The following is a 15,929-nucleotide window of genomic DNA, read 5'->3' on the forward strand; positions in this document are numbered from 1 at the left end:
CGTAGCGCACAGTCAGTTACCGAGCGCAGTTCCTGCATCAACCTCGGTTTGGTACTGCCCTCGTGCATTTTAATGCCTTGGCTGGTGTACTCGCAGGATAGCCATGGCATGCAGGGCAGAGGCAGCTTGGCCAGCAGCACTGTAAGCCTTGGCCGCGAGCGGCCATCAGCCTACAGGCTTTGGACGGGAGACGAAACGATTCCTCCAAGTGGCGGTGTTTTGCGGGCACAAGTGCACCGGAAATGTCAACGTAACACCTAGCTGCCCCACCATCGAGGGTAGCAAGGATGGGGGAGGCAGACGAGCCGCTTCTGGCCGTAAAAAGGGGCCATCCACGACTTCGTCAGCTCCTCATGCACTTCCGGGAAGAAAGGAACCGGGGCAGGGCGTGGTCGCGAGCCACGGCCCATGCCGAGGAACCAATCTTCTCGCCGTGGGGACTGGCCCGGCAGAAAGGCTCTCACTGTAACCCTCAGATCGCCCAGAGTACTAGCCGATGGTTCTCTGCTCGTGGCAGAGAAGCCAGCGCGGGTAGTGACAGAGGGAGCACCTCCCATCCCCGTGAGGAGAGAGAGGCGTGATCGCAGCGCTGCCATGGTTACACGCTCAGAGCGAACGCATAAACCATCCACGAACGCAGCTTCAGCGTGCTGGATGCCCAGACACTGAAGACAACGATCGTGGCCGTGGACGGAGGAATAGGAAACGACCGCAACCAAGACGACACGGCCGGAACGGCGTCTTTAAAAAGACGCGAACCGACCGTGATTTGCTCTTTTAGGAAATCTGCTCTTTTTAGTTGAAGTGCCCAGGGGAATCGCTGCAGACAGGGACACCACTGTTCGCACCATAACGCCAACCAGAACAGCTTCCAGACAGATGATGAATGGCTCTTTGTGGAGATCAACACGTTCATCCACTCGGCTCCGAAGCAAAAATCTAATGAGTGCATGCACCTGCCGCCTATTTATACCCGTGTGCACGGGGAGTGGCACAGGTATGCAAAATCCACTAGCCAATATTCATTGGCGTTTTCTCTTAAGTCAGAGATGATTGGGGCTCCCAAGTAAATCCCCTATGTCGTCACGACATAACTCGTAGTGACCGACAGATAGGGAACCCCTTTGTATGAAACTTAATAAAATAAAACCAACTGGCAAAAAAATAAAAATAAATACTAATAATAATAATAAAGACATAAAATAAAAATAAAAAATGAATCTTGAAAAAACCTTTGAAACAACCAAACCAACTCACCAAAAAAAGAAAAAAGAAAGAAAGAAAGAAAATAATTAAATAAAATAATGAATTAAAAAAAACAAACAAACAAAAAATGTATGAAACTTACTAAAAACAACAACAACAAAATAAATATAAACAACAAAATAAAATAAAAACAATTGGAAATAAGAAAAGAAAAGAACTTGGTAACTTATATTGAGCCTAAATATTCCCTTAAAACATAGCTTTGTAGATAAGTCCAAATAACAGTGAACTTACTGAGATTTGCAGTTTAGTGGGATAACAGGTCATTCCTGTGAAAACAGCACAAAAATGTGGTAAAGGTGTAAGACAGAAATGCTTAAACAGATTCTCTTATTATAACACAAATGATTTACGAAGCTCCGATGCCATTAATGTCATAGCTGATTGGTTGCAAGCCATTTGGTCTAATGGCAGCCTGACATGGTTTATAGGCCTTAATTATAGTTAGATTATTGCCTGCTCTGCTTTTTCCCAGGGAAAGCCCTACACATGCAGTGGCTCCGTCAGCTGTTTCAGCCTGGCTGCTCGGCCTCCAAACTTCCCCCCGTTGTTAAGCGTAACATATGTTTCTCTCCCATGCAGTCGAAAAGCCTTGCCTGAATAATTAAGCCATTTTCTGTGGGTAATGACCGCCTGCTTAGACTGCGAACACATTACCGAGGCCTGGCCCAGAAGGAGGTAATGAAATCATGTAGGTAACAAGCGTGCACGAGAAACCTACATATCAAATGTTTTTAAAAACACCAAAAGTTTTGTTTACCCAGAATCTGGTAACTTTGCAACCATTATCTTCCAGTAGCAACGGGCAGCTCTTGGACACGCATACGTAATCAAGATCTTCTTCTCCTCTGGGACTGTTAGTAAGAAGCTCTCAGAAGCCCTGATTGGACAGAGAGATGCTCGGCATATAATCAGAAAGTTACATCCTCAAAGGATTCGCAAGCGAAAGGAGAAACGTACAGAAGGAGGGGGTGGCACGAGGAGAGGGGGATATCTATCAGCCTGGGAATGGGATGATTAAGAGGCACTTAAGCTGAAATAAGGTTGAACAGGTGACAATGTGTGGATAGCAGGAAAGAAAATAGAGTTAATAACGCCGTCTCGTAACAGATTTACACAATCTGCCCTGAGCAGCCACTGAGGTGTGCGATGCCGTCATGGAGAACAAGGCTGCTACACGTACTGGCAATAAGTCTTCATCAAAAAACCCTTGTAAGACAACAACACCTCTTTCACCGAGTCAAATGTCTGTAAAATGTCTTCTAGAACTAATTTAGCCATTTATTGGATTAATTGTGCTTTGCACACTCGCAGAAATAAAGGTACAATAGCTGTCACTGTTTGTACCTAAAGGGTCCATTTTGGTACATATTAGTACTTAAAGTGCACATATTTGAACCTAATAAGTACAAAGTGTACCTTTTGAAAAGGTACCGCCCCAGTAACAACTTGTGTACCTTTATTTCTGAGAGTACAGGATTTTGATTGGTTTTGAGTAGTTGAGTGGTTTTTGAGAGTAAAGGACATTTATATTTTGTGAGGAAAAAACATGGACTCTTTTAAATTTCCAGTGGTCTCAGAAGCAGAAGTCATCATAATTAGGTAAACTTCTATAATAGTGAGCGGAAACTACAATATATTGTTGTGTTCACATTTGCTCCAATAGCAAAAAATAAATAAAATAATAATAAATAAATAAAATATAATGAATGAATGATAATGTTACAGATATACAATAAATAAATAAATAAATAAATATTGCTAGATTTATGATTTTTAATAACTGTGGAAATGCGTCATCACAGTCTGTGAAAGGGTCCATTATAAAGACCACATTGCTTGCTAAAATAACTGGCTTTCATATTGTAACTGTATAATAGCAAATGTGAATTATTAAAAAGAAAATATCTCGAAAATTTTGACGTTGGAGCAAGGCATAATAATTATCACAGGACAACCCCAATTGGCCCAGCAAACAGGAACACAGACCTTTGAACGGCAGGTTAATCGAGGTGTTATAGGAACCATTAAATCCCTCTTCACGTTCACAAACAAAACACTGCTTACATAATAAAGAATCTTCCTTATCCATAAACCAGCTGTTTATGCTATTTCTGTAGTTTTCTGTATTTCATAAGGATAGATATTGATGGATATAAAAAAAAAATGGATCTTTTTGTAACAACAGAAGTCTTGGCTTCATTTCAGTTTTGTTCTAAGAAAACCCAAGGCCATATTAAAGATTTGAAAAGCATATTTACCACTGAATTATCAAGTTGATACTTCATGAGTTTTCCAAAAACAAAAGCTTTTTAATTCATTAATTTTGCATTGCTGCAGAGTAATAAAGGAGATCTAAGAAATACATCAATCATAAATGCAATGACATTTCTTATGCTATAATTTTCATTTCTGTCAAATTGACACCAAACAGAAACTATACAAGTGCTAAAATGGTTATCAACACAACAATAACCACAACAATATTTGGCAGAGAAAGATATAAATAAAATACAATTTAAAAAGGAAAAGAAAACCAGTAAAATCAACAGAACATTTCTTTCTTTAACAAATACCAGCTGCAGAACTACATTAGTTAGCTCATCATGTTCATTAATAGGTCGGGCTAAGTAATAGACTTTGTCAGGCAGGTATATTATTACTCCTTTAGTAGAGTCTATAAGAGCAGGTCTTTAAAGAACCAGATCTTGGCACAGAAGAGACTCCGACTGTCTCATCAGAACATCACAGACCAATCAATGCTCCCTCTGTGTCGGACTGGTGCCGGCCCCATCGCATCAATTTATCGGAATGTTCTCGCCTCTCATTTGATCGCACTTGATCTCTCATTCACACACTCCTTCTCGTTTTGTCTCTCTCGTGTGGAGAAACCAGACGTATTTATTCCCCTAAAATTGTCACGAAGAAACAATTACCACCAAAAGTGGTCTTCGGATTCTTTTCTGGTCTGGTTTCATAGTCCTCTAGGAATATAACTAGAGCAAAAATGCACAAAATTCCTAAAGGTCTTGGCCCCGGTATAAAATAAGCACCTAAACGAGATGTTTAGAAGCCAGACGCTGCATTCAGATGCTTAAATATCCCAGCAGTCACGAATCAAACTGGAGTCTGAATCCTCAACTCAAGAGCGGAGAGGACAGAAAGAGTATTAGTCCATCTATCACATCCCTCTCTGCTCTGATGGCGGGTCGGACGATAAATCTATCACTCTCACCCTTAAACAATATTCTCTCCATCTCTGTCAGATGTGGCTGCTGCAATTGTGGCAAATATCCAGTGAGAAATCACTACACTGTGTCAAGCACGCATGACGGCGGAAACTCGGCTCGACGCTCAATAAAGGAAATCTAAAGATTATGAGGGATTGTCCTCTTACTGAGTGCTTCTCTCCACCTGCCTCATCGTAGCTGTGGAGTGATGGCACTCGTGGACTTTTGATCAGTTTGAACAGGTCAGCGGTCAGAGCTGTTATTTCAGAGCTCTGATAGATAGGCCTACGCTTATTCTAGGGCTTCGACTCTCAGGTCTGATCCTCAGAGTAAGAGGAACATGAAGGAGATGAGGAGAGAAACAAGGAGAGAGAACAGGACCTCAGTTCCTTGTCTCCAAGGTTGCCAATACATGTAAAGTGGGGTTCAAATTTAGCGTCATTTGTATTATGTTTTCAGTAGAGAAAAGGTTTAAGAATGTTTTAGTATTTAAGTAAATTTGGATAAATGTGTATGCTAAAAGAACAAATGCAAAGGTAAATGTACAAATGAGGTCTTAGATTTGTTTCCGAAACCAAACTAAATATATTTACAATATCATAACTTTCAATGTAGATATTTTTTTACTAAACCTGTTATTGATATTTGGTCAAATGTGTAAATATGTAAAACACGTTTATGCTTAAGACACATGGATCATAGAAATATTTTTGTGGAAACTGTGACACATTTTTAGGATATAAAGTTTCAAAGAACAGCAATTATTTGAAATAGAAATCTTTTGTAACGAAGTCTTTATTATCACTTTTGATCAATTTAATCCCTGCTGAAAAAACTATATTACTTCCTTAGAAAGAAAGAAAATACAGACTCCAAACAATAAAATATGGTTAAAACATGTTGCTACTGTACTGTTTCTTTCAACATTTTGCTGTTTTATTTCATACTATAAACTGTTTAAGGAGGAGATGATTGGTCAAAATTTCAAAACAGCATTTATTGTTTGAATTTAGTGACACGAATTATAGAATTTTAAAGCTGAAAAAAAAAAAAAAAAACATAAAACATCAAAATTGTTTTTCCACTTTTGACTCAAAATGACAGACCTCACATCTCGCCCACAAACTTGGATTCATTTTTTCAACAAATGTTTATTTATTACATAAGTGGGAATATCCTTGATTAAATCAGAAGTAAAAAAAAAAAAGTGTGAACTGTACTGTACTGTATGTTTATTCCCAGGTGCAAAGAAACGTCTGGAAAGTCTGGCAAGGTGAAGTCGAGGAAGAGCAGAGGCTGTAGAGCTGATCTTGTTATTGCAGGTTGGATGAAAGCGGCAGGCGTTGAGTCAGGCTGAGATTTCTGATGTGTTATCCTTCCTACCGCCTGAGAATACACACACACACACACACTTCACATTGCCATTGCAAACCAAACATCCTTCCCAGTAAGTACTGCATCCTTAACCCAACCCATCTCCATTTTCTAATTAAACACCACACTCATTCAAATCGATATGTTTAAAGAAATAATTCACCCAAAAAAATGTTTGCTTTTTCATCAGAACAGATTTATAGAAATTTAGCATTACGTCATTTGTTCACCAGTGGATCCTCTGCAATGAATGGGTACCATCAGAATGAGAGTCCAAACAGCTGATAAAAACATAATCCACAAGTAATCCACAAACTGGATGTTTGTAATAAACAAATTGATCAACACATTTTTAACATCAAATCGTTGCTTCCAGCTAAAATATAAGTCCTATATCCATAATATTGCTTTCTCCAGTCATCTCATCTGAATCAGGAGAGAAATACGCACAGATCAAGCACTGTTTACAAATGAAAACAGTTCTAAACAAGTATGCTGGTAGATTTTGATGTGAGAGGACAACAATACATTAATTGATAGATTGAAGTTGTGTGGATTACTTGTGGATCATTGTGTTGTTTTTCTCAGCTGTTTGGTCTCTCATTCTGACGGCACCCATTCGGATCCATTGGTGAGCAAGTAATGCTACATTTCTCCAAATCTGTTCCAACGAAGAAACAAACTCATCTACTGTACATGTTGAATAGACTGAGGGTGAGAACATTTTCATCAATTTTCATTTCTGGGCAAACTATTCCTTTAAACAAACATTAACATCACATTTGCACATACTTGCATGCACTCTAAAGTGACTTTCTGATGTTTACTGCACAACTTGATTCAATCAATACAGAATTGGACAGCTGAAATCCCGTTAAATCTCCCTCTAGTACCTTCCTCCCGTCAGCCCAGTTAATGCACCCGCATGTGGCTGATGAGGGAGGGAGAGCGAGTGTAAGGTCGTCTGGGACCGCGGGAGGATCCTCGGAGCAGAACACGGCGGGCTGACCGCAGCCTGACAGCCCTGAATTAATTGACGAGCCTGCGAGAGGTTGTTCTTTAATAACTTATCGATCAGTCAGGTCAGACATGCAAAGCGTTTGCCACAGCCTGTCGCAAGCCGAGCAGGATCCTTCCGGAATATCTTATACATGTAGAAGTGATTAAAGAAAGTGCCGAGCTCTTTGATCACAGAGTAGCCACAGGCATGTGTATGTGTGTATGTGTGTGTGTGTGAGCATGTGTCCTTCTCAAGCATTCTTGTGCAGCTCTATGTAACCACCGAGTGAGTGAGTGAGTGTGTGTGCATACATATTCATCTCAGATAACAGATGTCAATGTGAGCTCACGTTTTACTGCTTTTGTTCCTAGATTGCATTAACATGAAAGAGACATCCCTTTTTGTGCCATAATCACTGTGGAGCTGTGATAATGGTATTTTTCGAAGTACGTGATAAGCTAGATTTACGTGATACACATTTTGTACACCACAGTAGTTCGAACAATAATGTGCCTTTTTTCCCTTCAAGGGGTGTATATGAGTACCTAAATGACACATATTAGTATCATTTGACAAGATACTGCTCCAGAGACAGCTTGTGTACCTTTATTTCCGAAAATGTATTTAACTCAAGTTTTGAATTGAATGTCAATAAATAAAAAGTGTTCTGTCATGACAACTCTTGGAGTGATCTGCATGGTAATATACATGACAATGTTAATGTATTTGGTCTTGGTGGAATAGATCTGCTATGCTGCTGTTGCGGCAGAGCAAGTACTGAGACTTGCTACTGCCAATACATCCACAACATGCTGCTGTGAGCATGTGAGAAATACTGCTGCTGCACATATAACATATATAAAATAACCCCCATATATAGCATATATTAGTCACCCCATATCAGATCTATACAGGTGGAGCTGGGGAAGGTTTTTGAATTACGCTGCTACTGCTACAGCAAACACTGCCAAGTATTTGAATGTTGCAGCGAGCTCATTGGCTACCGATACAGGAGAGAACAAATCAGCTGCTCCACGTGATAATGATGTCATTATGTCATATTGAGTTAGATCTATCAGACGGCACCATCTAGAGTTTCATGCCAGAACTTTGTATATACAAAATAAAAGGTGAGAAACCCTGAGTTGTCCTTGCAAACATCCATTATAGTCCATTTCACACTATATGACTCATGAGCTTCTCCTTTTGTTGAATTGAATTGAAAAGGTTTGAATCAGTCAAAAGAATCTGAACTCATCGAATCAGTCAAAGCAGTTGCTGAATCAACATCTGACTCACTGAGCTGCAAGTTATTACTTTCAGTGACGTCTGCCTTAAAATAGTTTTATTTATATATTGGATTATAAAGATTTTTTTATCTAATTTGAGCTGGATCTACTTTGAAATTCATCACAAGAGTTTTTTTTCCCTCTTTTAAAATCAAATTTACATTAATAAATGTGAATATTGTGATAAATGTTTATCAATTAAATGTTTTACAAATATTGTGATATAAAATTGAGCTTAAATTGCTAATTAACTTTACATGTTGAGTTATGAACACGATTTTCTAAGTTAAAAGTGCATATAAAAGCATTCAACACTGTATTTCATGTTGCACGTAAGTGACAGCTTATAAAACTAACACAATTAACAAAATAAAATAGCTTATATTGCTCCATAAAATGTGTGGGTTTTCATTTGAGAAATGCAGGTAAAATAGGTTAACCACAAATAGATCTCAGCCTAAATAAATGTGATTGGTGGGCGGACATTCTGGAGGAAAGCAATTTTTTTCAGAGCACAAAGAAGCAGCATGCAACCTCATGTCTCATCTGTGTTGTTCTTTCATCACATAAAAGCTAAATTCTGTTAGATTGGTTGCAAATAAAGTCACCTCTGATTGGTCAATGACACACAGCAGCCACAAAAATATAAAATCTTTTTTATCTTGCGCTAGCAGTCGACCACGACAAAGCAGCAGGGTTTTTATGTTCGATGTTAGCAAGGGGTGCCGCTTTCAGTGCCACCTGTGTTGTGCAGCCTCTCTCCCACTGAAAATCAAAAAGAGATGTTCAAGGTGATGCAATTTTTTTGTTAAGTTACACAAAATTAAATGTTAAAATACCATTTCTAACATAGATAGATATATATATATATGTTGTAACACTTTACAATGAGGTGTCATTTGTTAACATTAGTTAATGCATTAACTAACGTGAACAAACAATGAACAATGCATTTATTACACTATTTATTAATCTGTGTTAATGTTAATGAAAATACAGTTGTTCATTATTTATTCATGTTATTTCACAGTGCATTAACTAATGTTAACAAACACAACTTGTGATTTTAATATGCATTAGTAAATGCTGAAATTAACATTAACTAAGATTAATAAATGCTGTAGCAGTATTGTTCATTCTTAGTTCAAGTTTACTAATGTTGTTAACTAATGAACTTTATTGCACAGTGTTACCATATATATATATATATATATATATTTGTTTGTTGTTTGTTTTTGAAATTTTGTTTAGTGGCACAAGTGACATAAATTACACACTTCACCTTCAACCTTCTTGTTGTGTTCAAAATACAACTTCTATATTGGGGGTCAATTGGACCCATATTGATTTTCATTCAAAAAGAGAAAAATACTAAAGATTACTATTTAAAAAAACCAAAACAAAACAGTATTTCCAAAAGAAAATTAACAACTAAAACAGCCTTTGACAGATTTTTGACTGTGAAAGTCAACTAGTTATTTTAGAGTAACCTTTGAAACTTTCATAAGTTGTCATGTATTTCATATTTTACTGTTTGACAAGCTACAAAAGGTTTTCTGTTTTCACCTGACCCTTTAGTGATTTTTTTTTGTAAAATTGCATGAAAACTAATGAGGGTCCATTTTGTACAGCCTTTCAAAACATATCTCTTCGTCAAACGCTGCATGCATATTCATGGCCCTAAATGAGAAATATTCACAAACTTTTAATAATAAATAACTGGTATTCGATTATTGGAGCTGTTTGAAAATTGAGTGTTGGTCAAAATGACCCCAACAAAACAGGAGGGTTAAATTTATTTTTCTTATTAGAAATAGCACTAATGGTGGGAAATAATAAGCTGTCATTACCAAAACAATATGTTCTTTTCTGCAGAATCACATTTATTATTAATTTACCATTGGTCTTTTGAAACCTCGCAGGCCAGTTTCTTTTTCATTCTGGTTAACACAGGAAAGGTGAAAAGAAGTGGTCCATGAAAACCAGTATTGACAGGTGGGGTACACCTCATTCTACAACAAGGTCTGAAAAAGGTCATTGGAACCATGTGGCCTTCTGAGTGGCACTCGGCCAAACTGCACACTCTCGCACACACAGATGACAAGAAAAGTGCATTTTGGTGGCTTCCAAAGTGTAAACTGGAAGCAGGCATTAGTGGTTCTAATTAATGAAGAACACTGCAATATTTAGTATATTATAGTGCATGAATCATTAATTCAGTAGTTTGTTTGGCTGATTACAATTTTGAGCAGATACATGTGATCGGGCAACATGTAATTGTGTTAAAAATTAAGATATGCATGTCCTCATGATGTTTACCAAATCAATGATGTTCTCTGAATCCTGTTCATAAATAAACCGAACCATCATTCAAATTAATCATGTACACATATATCATATGGTTCAATATGTTTCAGTTGTGAAGACATGCTGCAGACAAAAACTGATGATATATGCAATTTCTAAAGAAACACAATCCAAGACACTGTGCCTACTGTAACAGCCTGGCAGTGTGGGACTCTGAGGTGATAGTGATGCCCAAGAATCAGCCAGGTGCAGTGCTGCCAAAAGGGCAATAAACTGAGCACCCCAAGGCACTGGCAGGGATAAGCACTTATCAGCAAGAATTCCCTTTTTAAACCCACTGCCAGCATCTACAGCCCAATGATTTCCTGTGCCAGGTTTAAACTGCACTAATTAAGCTGACTGTCTTTATAAATCAAAATCTTGACACCTCTGTCATCTCAGTGTTAAACCTGTTGTTGTTGTTTGACTTAATTTCTTCTATTCTAGCTTAATGTGCAGAGACAACTACACTGTAAAAAAATAAGTTATTTGAATTGTCAAGTTCACTTAACTTTTTTTTTTTTTTTTAATTATTATGTACTTAATAATTTTAAGGCAATGGGTTTTCTCAGTTTTTTTAAGTTAAGTCAACTTTCACTTTTTACAGTGTATAAAGTAGTAAGCTATTTATCAGTCGGCTCAACTGAAAAGTGTAACATTCAACATATCACTCTGGAGCTAATAAAACATTCATCTGTATGTTTGAGCATCCTGATCTGCCTGACAACAGTTACGCTTGCTCAAGCAATGGAGTGAGTTTGGGGCGGGGCTACCTATTTGTACAACCAATGGACAAACACAGCAATTTCGTTATGACACTGCACAATGCTAAAGCGTAAACATTTTCGTATAAAAGCTGTAAAAAAAATAAAAAATAAAATAATATCTATAAATCTTTATCTAAACACATACTGTGTAACAAGTTTGGAGCCAGTAAGTAATTTTTTATGACATGAATACCACTATTTAGCAAGGATGCATTAAACATGATCAAAAGTACAAATCTAATCAAATCAAATAATCACAGTTTCTACAAAAAATATTAAGCAGCACAACTGTTTTCAACACTGATCTTGAGCACCAAATCAAAATTAGAATGATTTCTAAAGGATCATGTGACACTGAAGACAGGAGTAATGATGCTGAAAATTCAGCTTTGCCATAAAGGAATAAATTGCATTTTAAAATATTTTTAAACTTTTTTTTTTTTTTTTTTAATTCCCTATACCACTTTAATTTACTGTATTTTCAATCAACTAAATGGAGATTTTGTGAGTATACAACTTTCAAAAACATCAAAAATCTTACTAACCCCAAACTTTCAAATGGCAGTGTACATCCTCCACAACCACCCACCCAGAACAGATCTGCAAAATGTTTGTCATATGTGACCCTGGACGACAAAACCAGTCATAAGTGTCAATTTTTCGAAATTGAGATTTATACATCATCTGGAAGCTGAATAAATAAGCTTTCCATTGATGTACGGTTTGTTGGGATCGAACACTATTTGGCTGAGATACAACTATTTGAATATCTGGAATCTGAGAGTGCAAAAAAATCAAAATATTGAGAAAACGTCTTTAAAGTTGTCCAAATGAAGTTCTTAGCAATGCATATTACTAATCAAAAATTCCGTAAGTTTTTACGGTAAGAAATTTACAAAATATCTTCATGGAACATGATCTTTACTTAATATCCTAATGATTTTTGGCATAAAAGAAAAATCGATAATTTTGACCCATACAATGTATTTTTGGCTATTGCTACAAATATACCCCAGTGACTTAAGACTGGTTTTGTGGTCCAGGGTCACATATATTATCTAACATACACACACCACAATGCACTAGTCAAAGTTTAATAGAGTACTTTAGCCAAAATTAAAAATTTATTCTCAGTGAATTCCCCTATGTATTTTTTGGACACCACTAGGACTGAAAGTTAGATTTTTTTCTTCTTCTGAAAACATGCATGATATGTGGGATGACCTACTTATGTCATCTGCTAGACAAGACTCTTTTGAGCAAGTTGGAAATTCAGCCAAGTCTTTTTCTTTACTACAGTGAAGGTTTTTTTTTTTTTTTACCTGTGCTTTTGTGCCAGGAGATGGCTGTAAGATGAGAACAAAGTGTAAATAAAATGAAAGATCACCTGCCTGTGATTTCCATCTCAGTGCAGAGATTTCAGAGAACAGGAGTGCAAATATTGCAGCAAACAGTGACGCAACGTTATAGACTCAATTCTGCAAAGGTTAAGCCAAGTCCAGCACATTAAACAGACCGCCTCACTCAGATTCTGCATGCGGGTGTGTGACTGCTGAACTGTGGTTGAGAGTCCCAGACGGCAGACTGTGTGCAGTTTGGGAGGGTTAGGATTGGGTGGAACTGTGACTGGCAGAAGACTCAATTTGTTCCCATCTGATTTCATGTTTGCTTATATTTGTAGATCTCTGGAAAGCAGAGATCTCTCGTTATTATCTCTCGTGAAACTGGCTGGATATATTATGTCTGGCTCAAAATGCTTAAATAAATGGACACGCCATAACAGTCTTAAGGGTGGGACTGTGGGAATATGTTTTGTTCAATGGCAGATTTAGGAAACCTGTTTGAAATCAGTCATTACTTCTGCATTTAAACATCACTTTTATGGCAGATCTCAGTGGTTTCATTCAAGTCTCTTGCCTCACAGGTTATAACAGAAATAAATAAAACAGAATTAATTAAAATTTCTAAGTCTAATATAATATCTAAATAAATAAAAAAAATACCCAACTGTTTAGGGAAAGTAAATTTTTTAAAGAAATTAATACTTTCATTCAGCAAGAATGCATTAAAGGGTTAGTTCACCCAAAAATGAAAATTCTGTCATTAATTACTCGCCCTCATGTCGTTTCAAACCCGTGAGACCTCTTTATTCAACAGTTCCTCTCCTCTATGTCAGCGTAGAACCATTTTGGAGAATATCCGTTGGACGCAAACTGCATACGCTCTTCTGTGTCAGCCGCACCGCATGGATACGTTTTCTATGTATATTTACGGTTTGATTTGAACGAAACAGCGCATCCGGTATGCGGCTAACACAGAAGAGCGTACGCAGTTTCCGTCCAGCGGATACTCTCCAAAATGGCGCTAGGGTGACACGGAGGAGACGAATTTGAATAAAGTCGTTGTTTTTATTTTTTTGCACACAAATAGTATTCTCATAGCTTCGTAAAATTACGGTTGAACCCCTGGTGTCACATGGATTATTTTACCGATCTCCTTGCTATGTTTCTGGACCTTGATCGTATAAGGACCCTTGCTGTCTATGGAGGGCCTGAGAGCTCTCAGATTCCATCAAAAATATCTTAATTTGTGTTCCGAAGATGAACGAAGGTCTCACGGGTTTGGAACGACATCAGGGTGAGTAATTAATGACAGAATTTTCATTTTTGGGTGAACTATCCCTTTAAATTGTTTAAAAATGACAGAAAAATTATCATAAATGATCATAGTTTCCACAAAAATATTAAGCAGTACAACTACTTTTAACATTGATAATACAAAATGTTTCTTGAACAGAACATCAGCATGTTTTCTGAAGGATCATGTGACACTGAAGTAACAATGCTAAAAACCGCTTTCAAATAAAAAAACTAATTACTGCTCCTAAACTTTTTAACTGTAAGAATGTTCAAGTTCATATTAAAAAGATTGATTGTAGACATATTTATTGTAATATTAGGGTCTTCCCTATTGCCAAAAGTCTCCATTTGCTTTCCAGTTAATCTCAATGCTGTCTAGGAAAAACAAGAACAAATGTGATATTAACAAGATCTTTCCTACACAATCAAATGTATGAAAACCAGGCTGTAAGCAAATGAAAAAAAAAATGGTGACACCCACATGCTTTCTGATTGACACGTTATGACACGAGAGAACAGCTCAGCCAATCTGCCATCCTGGCCGGGACATGGAACATTCTAATTATACGCCTAGCCAATCCACATTCATCAGCACACACGACTCTTTCAGTGGTAATAAGGTCTTCAGTTGCTGCTTTCACATTGTAATGTCTTAATCACTGTGATTGCTGGAAAGACATCTTTCCATTATCCACACGCACATATGGAGAAAGCAGCTACACTGTGTGCATGCTAAACTAACAACTACAGGTAACAAACGGAGACATAAACCTATAGAGTCCAATCCTTTGCTCGTAATGCTTTTCAAATTATGCACAGGTAAGCACTCGCCTCAGGCCATTTGCGAGCTAGGTAGGAAAACAGTGCCCAGAAGCAAGTCCAACGGGCCCAATTATACTCTTTGCAGTCCTGTTCCTTTAGTTCTGCTGTGAGTATCCGAGGCCCTTAGTCCTTCTAATCTGCATATGACCTGCAGTTTTACGTGTTTGTGCTTTGAATATTACCATATCACTAGGTTACTGCTGACAACGGAAATGAAATATGTCCACGGCACATGCAAATTAATTCGATTAAATAGGCCTCTAATGGATTTAGTTTAGTGGTCAACAAAAAGGGTCTTTGGTTTATGAGACAGCATATTTTTTTAAATTATATTTATTTTATAATATATATATGGGACCCTGGGCAACAAAACCAGTCATAAGTGTCAATTTTTTAAAACTGAGATTTATAAAACATCTGAAAGCTGAATAAATAAGCTTTCCGTTGATGTATGGTTTGTTAGGATCGGACAATATTTGGCAGAGATACAACTATTTGAAAATCTGGAATCTGAGGGTGCAAAAAAATCTAAATATTGAGAAAATCACCTTTAAAGTTGTCCAAATGAAGTGCTTAGCAATGCATATTACTAATCAAAAATTAAGTTTTGATACATTTACGGTAAGAAATTTACTAAATATATTCATGGAATATGATCTTTACTTAATATCCTAATGATTTTTGGCATAAAAGAAAAATCGATAATTTTGACCCATACAATGTATTTTTGGCTATTGCTACAAATATACCCCAGCGACTTAAGACTGGTTTTGTGGTCCAGGGTCACATATATTATCTAACATACACACACCACAATGCACTAGTCAAAGTTTAATAGAGTACTTTAGCCAAAATTAAAAATTTAAATAAAATGTATTTACTTTCATGTAATTCCAAACTGTTCAACTTGGAGCATATGAGAATTATTATTATTATTTCATATTTATGCTATTTTTTCCATATATTGAATGTGAATGGGTATTTTTTCTGTTTAATAAAAAGTTGAAATATTTTAATAATAAATTCCACATATTAACAGCTTTTATGATTCTTTTTGGAGACTGACAGCCCTTACACCTTCACTGTATGAATGAGAGCAGCTGGAACATTCTTCAAAACTTCTCCAATTGTATTCCTTAGACGAAATGTCATATGGGTTTGGAACGACATGAGGATGAGTAAATGGGTGGACTACT

At 37.0% G+C, this 15,929-nt stretch overlaps 2 long non-coding RNA genes across 2 annotated transcripts in view; one reads left to right on the forward strand and one right to left on the reverse strand.

Moving 5' to 3' along the window:
- The window catches only part of LOC131532841 (uncharacterized), a 29,445-nt gene extending 23,322 nt beyond the window's left edge, over positions 1-6,123 (forward strand). Inside the window, exon 3 of the long non-coding RNA XR_009268971.1 lies at positions 5,739-6,123. This is a non-coding gene — a long non-coding RNA (uncharacterized LOC131532841). The remainder of the gene's footprint in view (positions 1-5,738) is intronic.
- A 2,678-nt stretch (positions 6,124-8,801) lies between these two features.
- LOC131532840 (uncharacterized) overlaps positions 8,802-15,929 on the reverse strand; it is a 59,276-nt gene continuing 52,148 nt past the window's right edge. The window contains exon 5 of the long non-coding RNA XR_009268969.1: positions 8,802-8,924. This is a non-coding gene — a long non-coding RNA (uncharacterized LOC131532840). The remainder of the gene's footprint in view (positions 8,925-15,929) is intronic.

This window comes from Onychostoma macrolepis, chromosome 24, assembly GCF_012432095.1.
Source record: "Onychostoma macrolepis isolate SWU-2019 chromosome 24, ASM1243209v1, whole genome shotgun sequence".
In the NCBI taxonomy this organism is placed as follows: Eukaryota; Metazoa; Chordata; class Actinopteri; order Cypriniformes; family Cyprinidae; genus Onychostoma; species Onychostoma macrolepis.